Below are 14,283 nucleotides of genomic sequence, written 5' to 3'. Positions count from 1 at the left end.
GAGTTTATTTTTGTGTATGGTGTTAGAAAGTATTCTAGTTTCATTCTTTTACAAGTGGTTGACCAGTTTTCCCAGCAACACTTGTTAAAGAGATTGTCTTTTCTCTGGATCCGATCTTAATCAGAACGGTTTCTCCTCCCAGGTGTCCTGCCCAAGAATCCAGCCCGCACCCTGCTCCTCCACCCTGACCCCCAGGCAACGCTGGCTGCTGGCTGTCTGTAGTGACTCCTTGTGGAAGGTGACGTTTGTTGTAAATTGCTCTTGCCTCAGAGCCGGTGAATGGGAAGAAAGGAACTTAACGCCATTGGCTACGTAAGAGGCAGACCAGTGGACAGGTTCTATCCCTCCACAGCCAAGGCCATTTAACTCCAACCACATATTCTGGAAATAGTCCTATTTTAGATTAGGAGGGTTTAAGGAGGTGAATTTTACTTGGACCTTGCTCTGACATTATTATTTATTTATGGTTATAATCATCTTGCCGTGTATTAGGTGTTTGCTTACAGATACTTGGCTCTGAGAGCCCTACAGGGAAGTAACTATTATTACAGTCGCTTAGAACAAAACTGAGGTTGGAGAGATTCAGTCAATTATTAACAGTTACAGAGCCGAGTTCACTCCAGCTCCAGATCAGCAGGTTGTCATTCTTTTTCTTTACTATAAAATATATTCTCAAAATAGTATAGATGGCATATCTAAGTGGTTTAACAAATTGTAATATATTTTATATGCAGATAATTTATTGGTTATGTATGTTAGAAATGTTTGTAGTTTCTTGCTTTATATAACCTCTTAAAATTTTTTCAACTTTTTATTTGATAAGTTTTCATATTACAAATTTCTCTCAAATATAGATATAATCTTTTAATAAAACCAAATTCTTAATTTTAATGGACTAGAATTTATCAGTATTTTCTTTCATGGTTTATAGTTTTATGTATGTGTGTGTGCTCAGTCATGTCTGACTGTTTGCAACCCGGTGGACTAGAGCTTGTCAGGCTCCTCTGTCATGGAATTTTCCAGGCAAGAACACTGGAGTGGGTTGCCATTTCCTACTCCAGGGGATCTTCCCGACCCAGGAATGGAACCTGTGTCTCTTGTCTCTTCTGCATTGGCAGGGAGATTCTTTAAAACTATGCCACCGGGAAAGCCCATTTGTACTTTTGTACCTTATTTTTAAAGCTATTTCCTATTCCAAACCACCTATAAAGATGTTTTCTGTATTTTTACTTTTTTTGAAGTGTAGTTGATGTACAATATTATATAAGTTACAGATATACAGTGATTCACAATTTAAAGGTTATTCTCTGCCTCTATTTATTGTAAAATATGGGCTATGTTCCCCATGTTGTACAATATATTCTTGTAGCTTATTTTATACCTTAGTTTGTAGCTCTTAATCCCCCACCCCTATATTGATGTTTCTCCTTCCCTTCCCCTACTGGGAATCACTGGCTTGTTCTCTGTATCTGTGAGTCTGCTTCTTTTTTGTTTTATTCACTAGTCTGTTGTGGTTTTTAGATTCCACATATGAATGATATCATATAGTATTGGTCTTTCTCTGACTTATTTAACTTAGCATAATGTCCTCCAAGTCCATCCATATTGCTGAAAATGCAAAATTTCATTCTTTTTAATGATTGAGTAGCATTCCATTGTGTGTGTGTCTATCGCGTCTTCTTTATCCATTTATCTGTTGATACGCACTTAGATTGCTTCCATGTCTTGACAACTGTAAATGATGCTGCTATGAATATCGGGGTACATGCATCTTTTCAAAAGTATTTCCTTTTTTTGGATGTATACCCAGGAGTGGAATTCCTGGGGCAAGTGGTATTCTATTTTCAGGGTTTTTTTGAGAAAGCGTCATTTTGTTTTCTACAGTGGCTGCACCAGTTTTCATTCCCACCAATAGTGAGTACAGGTTCCTTTTTCTCCACATCCTTGCCAATATTTGTTATTTGTGTTCTTTTTGCTGATGGACATTCTGACAGGTGTGAGGTGGTTTCTTATTCTGGTTTTGATTTGCAGTTCCCGCATGATTATCGATGTTGAGTATCTTAGGTGTCTGTTGGCCATCTGCATGTCCTCTTTGGAAAAATATCTGTTCATTTCTTCTGCCTATTTTAAAATCGAGTTATTTGATATTAATCCCTTATCAGTCATATCATTTGCAAATCTTTCCTCCCATTCAGTAGGTTGTCTTTTAGTTTTATCAATGATCTCCTTTGCTGTGCTCCTTACTTAGGTTTCAGTTGTTTATTTTTGCTTGTATTTCCTTTGCTTTAGGAGATGGATCCAAAAAAATATTGTTAGGATTTTCTGTATTATATTTTGAGTTTGTTCTTTCACATTTATGTGTTTAAACTGACCAGAATTTTTTTGAGAGGGATGTAAGATAGAGGTCTTGTTGTTTACATTAATTATAGACAATGCGTGTGCTTTCTAAACTCACACAGGAGCTATATACATTTTGATTCTATAGGATTTTATCTAGTATCTACTGTGGGCCTCTCTAGAAGTAGGTTTTGTATAGAAACAAAAAGGGAAACTATAGATTGCTAAAATTTTGAAACATTAATTAGGAATTTACTGGTAAGGAGAATATCACATATTTTCTAGCTTCCTGATTCATTGTTTTCACATATAGAGGTTTATAGAGGTTCCGTGGGCTGTTGGGGATTCCCAAATTCATGTTCTTTGGGATGTATCTGGGAAACTCTGCTATGTCATGGTGAGTCCGTGATTTTGTTCACATTCTGTTTTACTTATCTTCCTCTACAGAGATGTGCTGTAGTCCAGAAATTTTTCCTAAGATCTTAAAATCACCCTCTACTTTTTCATAAGTAGGATAGATATTTACAAACAGGTATGGTACCTATATGGCTATAATCATGGTTAAAACCAATGGGGCCACATTTGGTTCATCAGGTCAAAACAGTTGGCTCTCCATGAGCCTACTACTACTGCTACCGTAGAAAAACCACTCAAAGCAGATGGTCTGTCATGTTTGCATTTTTAGAATGCAAAAAATGCATGTTTGCATTTTAAACTGACCAGAATTTTTTTGAGAGGGATGTAAGATAGAGGTCTTGTTGTTTACATTAATTATAGACAATGTGTGTGCTTTCTAAACTCACACAGGAGCTATACATTTTGATTCTATAGGATTTTATCTAGTATCTACTGTGGGCCTACATGTTTGCATTTTTAGAACAGAGGTTTTAGGGGAGTTCTTTCTCATTCAATATAAAAAACTCCTGGGAATTCCCTGGCAGTCCAGCGGTTAAGACTTGGTGCCCTCATTGCCAGGGCCCTGGTTTGATCCCTGGTCAGAGAATTAAGATTCCGTAAGCTGCATGGCTCAGCCAAAACAAAATACACACACATAAACACACACATCTTATTCCTTTTATCTTTCAGTCACTAATTTGTATGTTTAAGCAGAGGCTTCTGGAAGGCCTTTACAGCCAGATTACTAATGCAGCAAAAATGGCACACATACACACACAAATATATATGATATATTATGTATATGATATATGAACAAAGGGGAAGAAAACATCTTAAATAACGACAGACGGCTATAAAATAGGAAACAATTTTTTCCCTGGCCCACTCTCTAGGGTTAATCATAATCAATAACATCTTATGTGTCCTTTCAGAAATTATTTTAAAATATATATAAGCAAAAAAAACCTCCTCTTTTATAACACAAATGGAATCACACCGTTAATCTTACCAACAAATACAATATCTCTGATATAATTTATCAGAAACTATTCCTCTTTAAAGGAGCTCACTGGACTTCAGTTTGTGCATCTGTACACTGTGGAGAGGGCTGAGAAGGCCACTAAAGATATTTTTTTCCAGGCTCTGATGCTCAAGGGACCTAAGTGGGTGAATAAATATCATTATGGGCATACATTTAAAATATTTTTAAAAATAACCAACAAAAAGGAACTGAGGTAGGAATTTCCTTGGTGGTGCAGTGGTTAACTCCATGCTTCTACTGCAGGGTCTGTGGGTCGATCCCCAGTCAAAGGAATCCTGCATGTCATGTAATGAGGACAAAAAAAAGGAACGAAGGCACTACAGATCAATAAATACTTGAAAAAGAAAGATAAGAGCCAACTGTTTTGACCTGATGAACCAAATGTGGCCCCATTAGTTTTAACCATGATTATAGCCATATAGGTACCATACCTGTTTGTAAATATCTATCCTACTTATGAAAAAGTGGAGGGTGATTTTAAGATCTTAGGAATCAAATACTTCGATATTTAATAAAGTATATAGTGCAGAGAAGAAATGACTATTATGATACCTGCTTTCACTTTTCACTTTCATGCATTGGAGAAGGAAATGGCAACCCACTCCAGTGTTCTTGCCCGGAGAATCCCAGGGATGGGGGAGCCTGGTGGGCTGCCATCTATGGGGTCGCACAGAGTCGGACACGACTGAAGCGACTTAGCAGCAGCTGCAGTTAAGTAGTAAGCAAGTTCTAAAGCATACTTTAACAAAGTGAACAAATATGTGATTCTGGTGTGAACCAAGGAAATAATAAAATCAAGTTATATCAAAATAAAGCCGGTGTGAGCTTTTTTATGTATTAAATATTTATTTTTGGCTGCACTGGGTCTTTGTGGCCATGCAGGCTTTCCTCTAGTTGTAGGAACAGGGGTGAACCTTGTTGTGTTGCCTGGGCTTCTGTTGTCGCAGAGCATGGGCTCTAGAGCGCTCCGTCTTCAGTGGCTGCAGCTCTCAGGCTCTAGAGCGCTGGCTCAGCAGTCGAGGCACATGGGCTTATTTGCTCTGCAGCGTGTGGAATCCTCTCGGACCAGGGATCGAATATGTGTCCCCTGCACTGGCAGGCAGATTCTTATCTACTGTACCACCAGGGAAGTCTACAATGTGATCTTGATAATTAAAATTTTATGTGTGAAACTCAGTGTCTGTTAAGCATTGTGTCAGTTGGAAATCCAGAATGTATCTCAACTGATAATAGGTTATCATTAGGAGCTTGGTCAACTGACCCAAGACCAGATTACTCTAAAAAGAAATAAAGCTAAACTTAGCTGCGTGGACCAAAGGACTCTGAGCCGTTTTCTTTCAGCAATTCATCCACTTGCCAGCACCCACTCTGGCAGTTACACTCTGGCTCAAACCTAGGAAGTCAGAGCTCCATCAAGGAGCTCATTATTTTATTAAAATTTAAACTCTTAATGAGTCTTTCAGATTCTTGCACAGTTTCTTTCTGGAGCAAACAATGGATTTTCCCGTTTTGCTTAATTTGAGCTGGGGTGGTGGGGGCGGCAGGGGCAAAAAACTCAGTTGTTTCTAATGAGCCTTTCAAAGTGAAGCAACTGTAATGCCAAGTACTTCTGAGAAGTATAATTTGAATTGTTCCTCTTTAGGTATTATTGTTCCAATAATATACTGGAGAAATTTTTTCCCAGGTAAATAATTATCATTAGGATGATGCCCCCCCCCAAAAAAAAGTAAAATACACATGTAAAAACATGTTCACACACAAAATTAACATGTTCACACTTAATGGGTATACAACTTTAAACTGTGTCAATGACACAAAAATTTCTTTAGAAATTTAGAATAGCTGCCCCTAAGTTCCATAAGATTTACTACTACCTGGAAATGGCAACCCAATCCAGTACACTTGCCTAGAAAATCCCATGGTCGGAGGAGCCTGGTATCCACGGGGTTGCAAAGAGTCGGACACGACTGAGCTTTCACTATCACCCCTCTCAGGGCTTCCCAGGTGGCACTAGTAGTAAAGAACCCACCTGCCAACGCAAGAGACGTAAGAGAGGCGGGTTTAATTCCTGGGTTGGGAAGATCCCCTGGAGGAGGGCATGGCAACCCACTCCAGTATTCTTGCCTGGAGAATCCCATGGACAGAGGAGCCTGGCAGACTATGGCCCATAGCCATGCAAAGAGTCAGACATGACCGAAGCGACTTAGCACGCACACACACCCTTCTCAACCAAACCATTACAGATGCATTAAAAAAATTTTTTATTTTATTAGAGTACCGTTGACTAACAGTGTTGTGTTAGTTTCATGTGTACAGCAAAGTGATTCAGTTATACATATACAAGTATTTATTCTTTTTCAAATTCATTCCCCATTTAGGTTATTACAGAGTATTGAGCAGAGTTCCCTGTGCTGTACAGTAGGCCTGTGTTTGTTATCTATTTTAAATATAGTAGTGTGTATACAGTTACATTATTTTTAGTATCTGTAGTTGAATCAGTGACCTGCAAGGTACCCAGGAGAATAGGCATTAGTTAATATAGTGTTTTCAGGGGTGAAGCTTCATCTTGCAAACTGGAATTTGACATCTCTGTGTATGCTCCCTCTCTGCTCAAACCTAGGAAGTCAGAGCTCCATCAAGGAGCTCATTATTTTATTAAAATTTAAACTCTTGATGAGTCTTTCAGATTCTTGCACAGTTTCTTTCTGGAGCAAACAATGAATTTTCCCATTTTGCTTAATTTGAGCTGGGGTGGTGGGGGCGGCAGGGGCAAAAAACTCAGTTGTTTCTAATGAGCCTTTCAAAGTGAAGCAACTTCAATGCCAAGTACTTCTGAGAAGTATAATTTGAATTGTTCCTCTTTAGTGGTTTGTGGGATTATTAAAATTTTTTCTTTTTCATGTATGTGAGAAGCATTCGGATTCCAGCATCCTTCTATAGATTACCAAGAGGCATCCCTGAGGGGACAGTGCCTCATCAGGGGAACTAGGAGGGTCCATGCCCATTGTGGAGATAAACACAGTAGACTGTCAGAGATGGGATGGTTTAATACTCAAACCTTACAACTGTCACAGGTAAGGTGTCAGGGAAATAGACCAAGAGGGAGCTTAACCCACAGGAAGTTTACTAAAGATGCCCTCAGGATTAACATCCACAGAAGGGGGGATGCAGCAGGATTGGGAGAGGTTGGCATGGGTTGCGGGTGTGACCAAGGCCTCAGCTGATCCTAAAACAGGAAGTTCGGAGCTGAGATAACCTTTTCCATCGGAAGGCAATGACCTTGGGGAAGTAGGTCTCTTCAGCTTTGGCTACTCTCCAGAGAGATACTTCCCTTGTCCTAATTCCATTCTACCAACCACCCTTCTTATTACATTATGGTTTCCTCTGTGTTTGTTTAATGACCCCTGGTCTCCTGCACTGCAGGCAGATTCTTTACCATCTGAGCCACCAGGGAAGCCCATTGTTACTCATCTATCATTCCAGAAGAAAATTTGAGAACTTCCCTGGTGGTGCAGTGGGTAGGAAATCTGCCAGCCAATGCAGGGGAAATGGGTTTGATCCCTGGTCTGGGAAGATTCCACGTGCTGTGGAGCAACTAAGCTCTTGAGCCACAGCTACCAAGCCTGAGTGCTGCAGCTACTGAAGTTCACCCACCTGGAGCCTGTGCCCTGCAACAAGAGAAGCCACCGCAATAAGAAGCCCACACACCGCAACAAAGACTAGGCCCCCGATCACTGCAATTAGAGAAAGCCCTCACAAAGCAGCAAAGATCCAGCACAGCCAAAGATAAAATAAATTTTTAAAAAAAGATTTGAGGTGGCAATGGAGAATAAGTGAAACTTTAAAATTATTATATTAGGTATTTTCAACTACAAATTGGTACTTACCAAGAGCATTGCCAATGACTGAACAACAAAGGCATTTGCCACCTGCCTCTATGGAGATTGAACCCCATGCTGCTATAGCTGTTGACCTTCAACAACCCCTGGGGGAGTTCAGGGTGTAGTGAGGCACTCTGTGCTCCAGGGAATCTGATGGGGCAGGTCTTTAGATAGTTGGGAGTTTTTAGGAACAGATTTTATGATCTCAATCCTTGCATCTCCTTATATCTAGTTCAGCTGGACATGACTGAGTGACTGAACAACAACATACAACACAGATACACATAGTTATAGAAAATGAATAGAGGAAAAAATACCAAAAAGTGAATAATAAAAATTTTCTCATAACAACCCAGTGAGGTGGGTACTGATGTGATCATCATATCCATTTTCCAGTTGGGAAAACTTAGAGTGGTTAGGAACTTGCCCAACTAGTAAGGAGTACAGTCAGAATTTGAATCTAGGTCAACTGACTCCAGAGCCCATGTTGGCCTGTGCTACCATGAAACCTGCAGCCTGAGAGCTGACTGGTGTTGGTTAATATCCAGGGTTCAGAGTGATGGCAGAAGAGTAGGTAGGCATCTCCACTTGGCAGACACCCAGATCATGATCCCCTTGGGGCTTCTTGGTTCTCTCCAGAGCCCAACTACTGTGGAGCCATGGGGATGAGATGGAGTCTGTCCTTCCTTCCTCAACAGGAAGCCCACTTCTTCCCGGGAGACAGTGAGGGGTAATAAGGCCATCGTTAACACGGTATATTGCATGAAGCTCCCTGGAGCTTCAATGCAGAGGGTTGATAGCTAGTGGTATAGTCTGTGAGATCAGAGAGGTCCCAAGTGAGGGAGCAGAAAGGGCTACAATCTTGCACAACCTAGGCTCGGGCAGGACAAGTGAACCCAGATTTCTCAGCGAATCGCCCTGTGCCCCAAGTGCATATGCCCCAATAGCTTCCCTGTGGTAACAAGTCCGAGCCGGAGACACAGAGCCACCTCTGAGAGAGTGGTCCCTCTCAGGAACTGTCATTAGTACCATGAACTCTAATTTAGCAATAATGAGAAAGAACACAGCGCTCTGACTTGGGGCCATGCTACTGACATGTCAAGCCTTCACTAAATTCTTCTTTAGCATCATGCTAACTGCTTTCATTAAGGGATTTTGTCATGAAAAGTCATAGGAAACTCACTACTGAGCTTATTGTAGGGGCCATTAAGGAAGGTGGCCAATACCACATCACACCCAGGGTCTCTCTTATGAGGTTCTAGGAATTTTTCTAGGGTTTTAGTACAAAAAAGGCTGAGCTTCTCCTTCTCCTGATCAAAACAGAAATGCTGCTGTGAATCTTGTTCCTAAGGTGTTTCTTTCTCTGCTATAGTCAGAATCCATTCTGGGGCCCTATTCCAACAACTGTGCAAGACTTCAGAATGTGTATTTTTTAGACAGGGGCCCAGCCTGCCTGGTTTCATCTTTTCTCCTGTAATTCTCAGTAGGACCCAATGGATGAAACTACAGACTTGGAGTCAGTTCCACCTTGGGCATCAATTGTGTGATCTTAGGCAAAATACTTAACCTCTTTGAGCCTGTGTTCTTATCTACAAGATAATAACACCTACCTGACAGGGTTGTTCTGAGAATTAATAAAATTACTTGTGTAAAATAATTAGCCCAATACACAGCCTATATTAGTGCTCAACAAATGATAGTGTTGGCTAAAAAACCGCACAACTTGAGAGTTGTGAGTTAAGTTTTATTTGGGGCAAAATGAGGACTGCAGCCCAGGAGGCAGCATCTCATATAACTCTGAGAGACTGCTCCAAAGAGGCAGTGGGGGAAGGTCAATATATAAGGTTTTGATTAAGGGGGAGTTCAATACCATTAAGCAGTCATTTTACAAAAGGTTTTTGTTAGTCATGAGGATCTGATGTCACCATGAAAGGATTTAGTACTTCTCTAGATATGAGGACTGGAGAAGGGAATGGCAAACCACTTCAGTATTCTTGCCTTGAGAACCCCATGAACAGTATGAAAAGGCAAAAGGATAGGACACTGAAAGATGAACTCCCCAGGTCGGTAGGTGCCCAACATGCTACTGAAGAACAGTGGAGAAATAACTCCAGAAAGAATGAAGAGATGGCACCAAAGTGAAAACAATGCTTTTGCAATAAGGAGTTCCTGATCTGAGCCACAGTTAGCTCTTGTCTTATTTCAGATGACTGTATAGAGCTTCTCCATCTTCGGCTACAAAGAATATAGTCAATCTAATTTCAGTATAGACCCTCTGGTGATGTCCATGTGTAGAGTCATCTCCTGTGTTGTTGGAAGAGGGCATTTGCTGTGACCAGTGCATTCTCTTGGCAAAACTCTGTTAGCCTTTGTCTTGCTTCATTTTGTACTCCAAGGCCAAATTTGCCTGTTACTCCAGGTATCTCTTGACTTCCTACTTTTGCATTCCAGTCCCCTATGAAGAAAAGGATATCTTTTTTTGGTGTTAGTTCTAGAAGGTCTTGTAGGTCTTCATAGAACCATTCAACTTCAGCTTCTTTGGCATTAGTGGTTTGGGGCATAGACTTGAATTACTGTGATACTGAATGGTTTGCCTTGGAAGTGAACTGAAACCATTCTGTTGTTTTTGAGATTGCAACCAAGTAGTTCATTTCAGACTCTTTTGTTGACTATGAGGGCTACTCCATTTCTTCTAAAGAATTCTTGCCCACAGTAGTAGATATAATGGCATCTGAATTAAACTCACCCATTCTGGTCCATTTTAGTTCACTGATTCCTAAAATGTCATTCACTATTGCCATCTCTTGTTTGACCACTTCCAATTTACCTTGATTCATGGACCTAGCATTTCAAGTTCCTGTGCAATATTGTTCTTTACTTTCACCATCAGACACATCCACAGGTGGACATTGTTTCTGCTTTGGCTCAGCCTCTTCATTCCTTCTGGAGCTATTTCTCCACTCTTCTCCAGTAAAATATGGACACCTACTGACCTGGGTGGTTCATTTTTCAGTGTCACATCTTTTTGCCTTTTTATACTGTTCATTAGGTTCTTAAGGCAAGAATGCTAAAGTCGTTTGCCATTCCGTTTTCCCATGGACCACATTTTGTCAGAACTCTTCACCATGACCCATCATTCTTGCATGGCCCTACATAGTATGGCTCATAGTTTCATTGAATTAAATGAAATGTATGCTCCATGTGATCCACTGTGGCCCATGTGATCAGTTTGATTAGTTTTCTGGGACTGTGGTTTCATTCTTTCTGCCCTCTGATGGATGGGGATAAGAGGCTTGTGCAAACTTCCTGGTGGGAGGGAATGACCGTCAGGAAACTGGGTCTTCTGGCAAAGTCCTGCTCAGTTCAGTTCAGTCCCTCAGTCATGTCCCACTCTTTGCGACCCCATGGACTGCAGCATACCAGGCTTCCCTGTCCACCACCAACTCCTGGAGCTTACTCAAACTCATGTCCATTGAGTCGGTGATGCCATCAACTATCTCATCCTCTGTCGTCCCCTTCTCCTCCTGCCTTCAATCCTTCCCAGCATCAGGGTCTTGTCCAGTTAGTCAGTTCTTTGCATCAGATAGCCAAAGTGTTGGAGTTTCAGCTTCAACATCAGTCCTTCCAATGAATATTCAGGACTGATTTCCTTTAGGATGGACTGGTTGGATCTCCTTGCAGTCCAAGGGACTCTCAAGAGTCTTCTCCAACACCACAGTTCAGAAGCATCAATTCTTCGGCACTCAGCTTTCTTTATAGTGCAACTCTCACATCCATACATGACTACTGGAAAAACCATAGCTTTGACTAGATGGACTTTTGTTGGTAAAGTAATGTCTCTGCTTTTGAATATGCTGTCACGCGAGTATATGTTCCTTGGTTCTTTGTCTCATCACAACAAAGATTTGGAGCGATGGACATTAAAGCCCTTGGCACGTCACAGCTCTTGGGTCTTGGACAAACCATTTTATAGCTCTTTGGCAAATCAGTGTTACAGCTCTATTTTATTTAGAAGATAGCAGGAGAATCCATCCTCGAAGTGTGAGGGCATGCCAACCCAAAGACTCGAAGAGAAGAGAGTAGAGGAGTGCGTGGGGGAGGGAGGGAGAGAGAGTGAGAGAGGGAGAGAGAGAGAAAGAGCACACACATGTGGGAGAGAGAGAGAAAGAAAGAGCTTTGGCTCCTCCTTTTATGTTTTTTTCCTCCACCTGGGCCTGCCGTATGTAAATTGGGCTTAGCCACGAGTGCTGTTTGTTCTACCTGAAGTCTTCACTGTGGTCCTCGGACCTTCCTTTGACCTCCCTTTGTTCTATTTTCAGGGCTTTTCCCTTTCTTGTCTTTTAGCCACCGCCATTTTGGACTCCTTTTCCCTATTCTACCTACCTAACATTCCCCCCTCAAGAGATGGGAGGCCCAATTCTTTGGGAATAGGGGCATTGAGGTCTTTCTGGCTACTTCCTGCTGAACGGGGACGGCGAGGGGTATTGGGCCTCCCCCTCTTGCTAGTCTCAAGCCTCAGAATCCTTATAGCAGTGTCCATCTAAGGGTGTGTGATATTTTCCGTGGTCGGCTGTAGTTTTATATCTTTGTTGAACTGGCACTGCATGTTGTAGCTGGTTGACCTGGGCAGAGACAAACAGGTTAGACAATTGACAGTACATGGAATAATCATAGGCATCATCAATATAGCATAACAAGGACTAGTAGGGGCATTAGTCAATTTTAAATTCACATCGCCAGGATGGCTCTCTCAAGTCCCTCCTTGTTCAGGGATCAGAAGATCTATCTCCTGTCTGTTTTGGAGTACAGTCTCTGTCAAGCTGTGTTAGCTCTTTAGAGTTATCCTGAGAAATCTTATCTCCAGAAACCAGATTTTGGGGATGTTCATTAGAATGACACTCACTGGTAGTCCTGAATAGGTATCTGAGATTTCCCAGGGCTTACAGGTGTATTGAGTGTCCTCTTCTGTTTTCTTCCACAGCTTGACTCATGAGTAGTGAATCTAGGAGTCATGTCCTGGTACCTTGACTGCTGTGGGGGTAGAAAGTATTACAGGGTAGGGGTCCTTCCATGTGGGCTGGAGTTGAGCCTTTGGGGACCCATCTTTCCAGACTTCAATTAGGACTTGAGTCCCTGGAGCATATAGTGGTGACTCTTTAGAATCTTTTGGGGCCTGGTTCATACCCCACAAGCGTATATCCTGTTGGAATTGCCCAATGGCCATGGTATAAGACTGGAGGGTCTGAACCTCTGGATCTAGGAAGAGGTCATTGACATAAACAAAAGGTCTCCCATATAGCATCTCATAAGGACTAAGACCAACCTGTTCCTTAGGGGCAATGCGGGTGTGGAGGAGAGCTATTGGTAAAGCCTCCTTCCATCCCAGGGAGGTCTCCTGGGTTATCTTTTTTATCGCTGATTGGCTCTTTCTACTTTTCCTGAAGATTGAGGCCTCCAGGCACAATGGAGATAATACGTAATGCCCAATGCTTTCGAGACCCCTTGGGTGACCTTAGAAGTAAATGATGTCCCACGGTCACTTTGTAATGACCTGGGCAGACCAAATCTTGGAATGATTTCATGGAGCAGTTTTTTTACCACCTCTTCAGCCTTCTCAGTCTGGGTGGGAAAGCCTTCAATCCATCCTGTGAATGTATCTATCATAACTAATAGGTATTTATACCCTCAAGAAACTGGCATCTGGGTGAAGTCCATCTGCCAGTCCTCTCCTGGGTAGGCCCCACGTCGTTGGACAGGCTGGGCCAGCTGGGGTCTTCGAGCTCCTTGGGCGTTGTTTAATTGGCAAGTAGGACAAGAGGAGACCGTCTGTCTTATAGTTGTTTGGAAGCCTGTTCCTCTGAAGGACCTTTCTAGTAATCTTTGAAGGGCCTTTTCTCCTAAATGAGTAGTGGCATGTAAGGAATTAACCAACTTCCATTGGAGGTTCCCAGGCAGAAAAAGGAGTCCCTCCTTTTGGAACCACCCCATATGATCTTGAAAGCCCTAGCTCTTAGCTTTAAGAGTCTCACCTTCAGTATATGAAGGAGTTTCTGGCAAATTAGTCTGTGGAACTAAGGTGGCAATCCCTATTAGGTCATGGTTCTGTAATGCTGCTCTCCTAGCTGCCTGATCAGCTGCTTGGTTCCCTCGTGCCACTTCTGTGCTCCCTTTTTGGTGTCCTTTACAATGGGAGACTGAAACCTCAGTGGGCAGATGGACTGCCTCCAAGAGTCGAAGAATCTCATCACCATATTTGATTGGGGACCCTCAGGTGGTCAAGTGGCCCCTTTCTTTCCAAATAGCCGCATGTGCATGTAGCACCAGAAAGGCATACTTGGAGTCAGTGTAAATGGCTATTCTTTTTCCTTTTCACAGCTCTAAAGCTCGAGTCAGGGCTATGAGCTCAGCTAATTGGGCTGAAGTACCTGGTGGCAGACGCTTAGCCTCTATGGTCTCAAAATTGGAGACTACTGCATACCCGGCAGTATCATTCAATATCACGGTAATCCAAGTCTATGCCCCAACCAGTAACGCTGAAGAAGCTGAGTTGAACGGTTCTATGAAGACCTACAAGACCTTTTAGAACTAACACCCAAAAAAGATGTCCTTTTCATTATAGGGGACTGG

The 14,283-nt window shown here is 42.0% G+C and overlaps 1 protein-coding gene across 5 annotated transcripts in view; it reads left to right on the top strand.

Moving 5' to 3' along the window:
• Nucleotides 1-14,283, top strand: part of TFRC (transferrin receptor) — a 149,589-nt gene that overhangs the window by 74,959 nt on the left and 60,347 nt on the right. For 4 of the 5 annotated variants that reach the window (XM_010834328.1, XM_010834327.1, XM_010834326.1 and 1 more), the window contains one exon: nt 143-238. The exons of the other annotated variant lie outside the window; for it this stretch is intronic. The gene's annotated coding sequence lies outside the window, so the exon portion shown is untranslated. The remainder of the gene's footprint in view (nt 1-142; nt 239-14,283) is intronic. 5 annotated transcript variants of the gene reach the window in all.

Source organism: Bison bison, unplaced genomic scaffold (genome assembly GCF_000754665.1).
Source record: "Bison bison bison isolate TAMUID 2011002044 unplaced genomic scaffold, Bison_UMD1.0 scf7180017864032, whole genome shotgun sequence".
NCBI lineage: Eukaryota > Metazoa > Chordata > Mammalia > Artiodactyla > Bovidae > Bison > Bison bison.
This window is presented reverse-complemented; position numbering and strand designations above follow the sequence as displayed.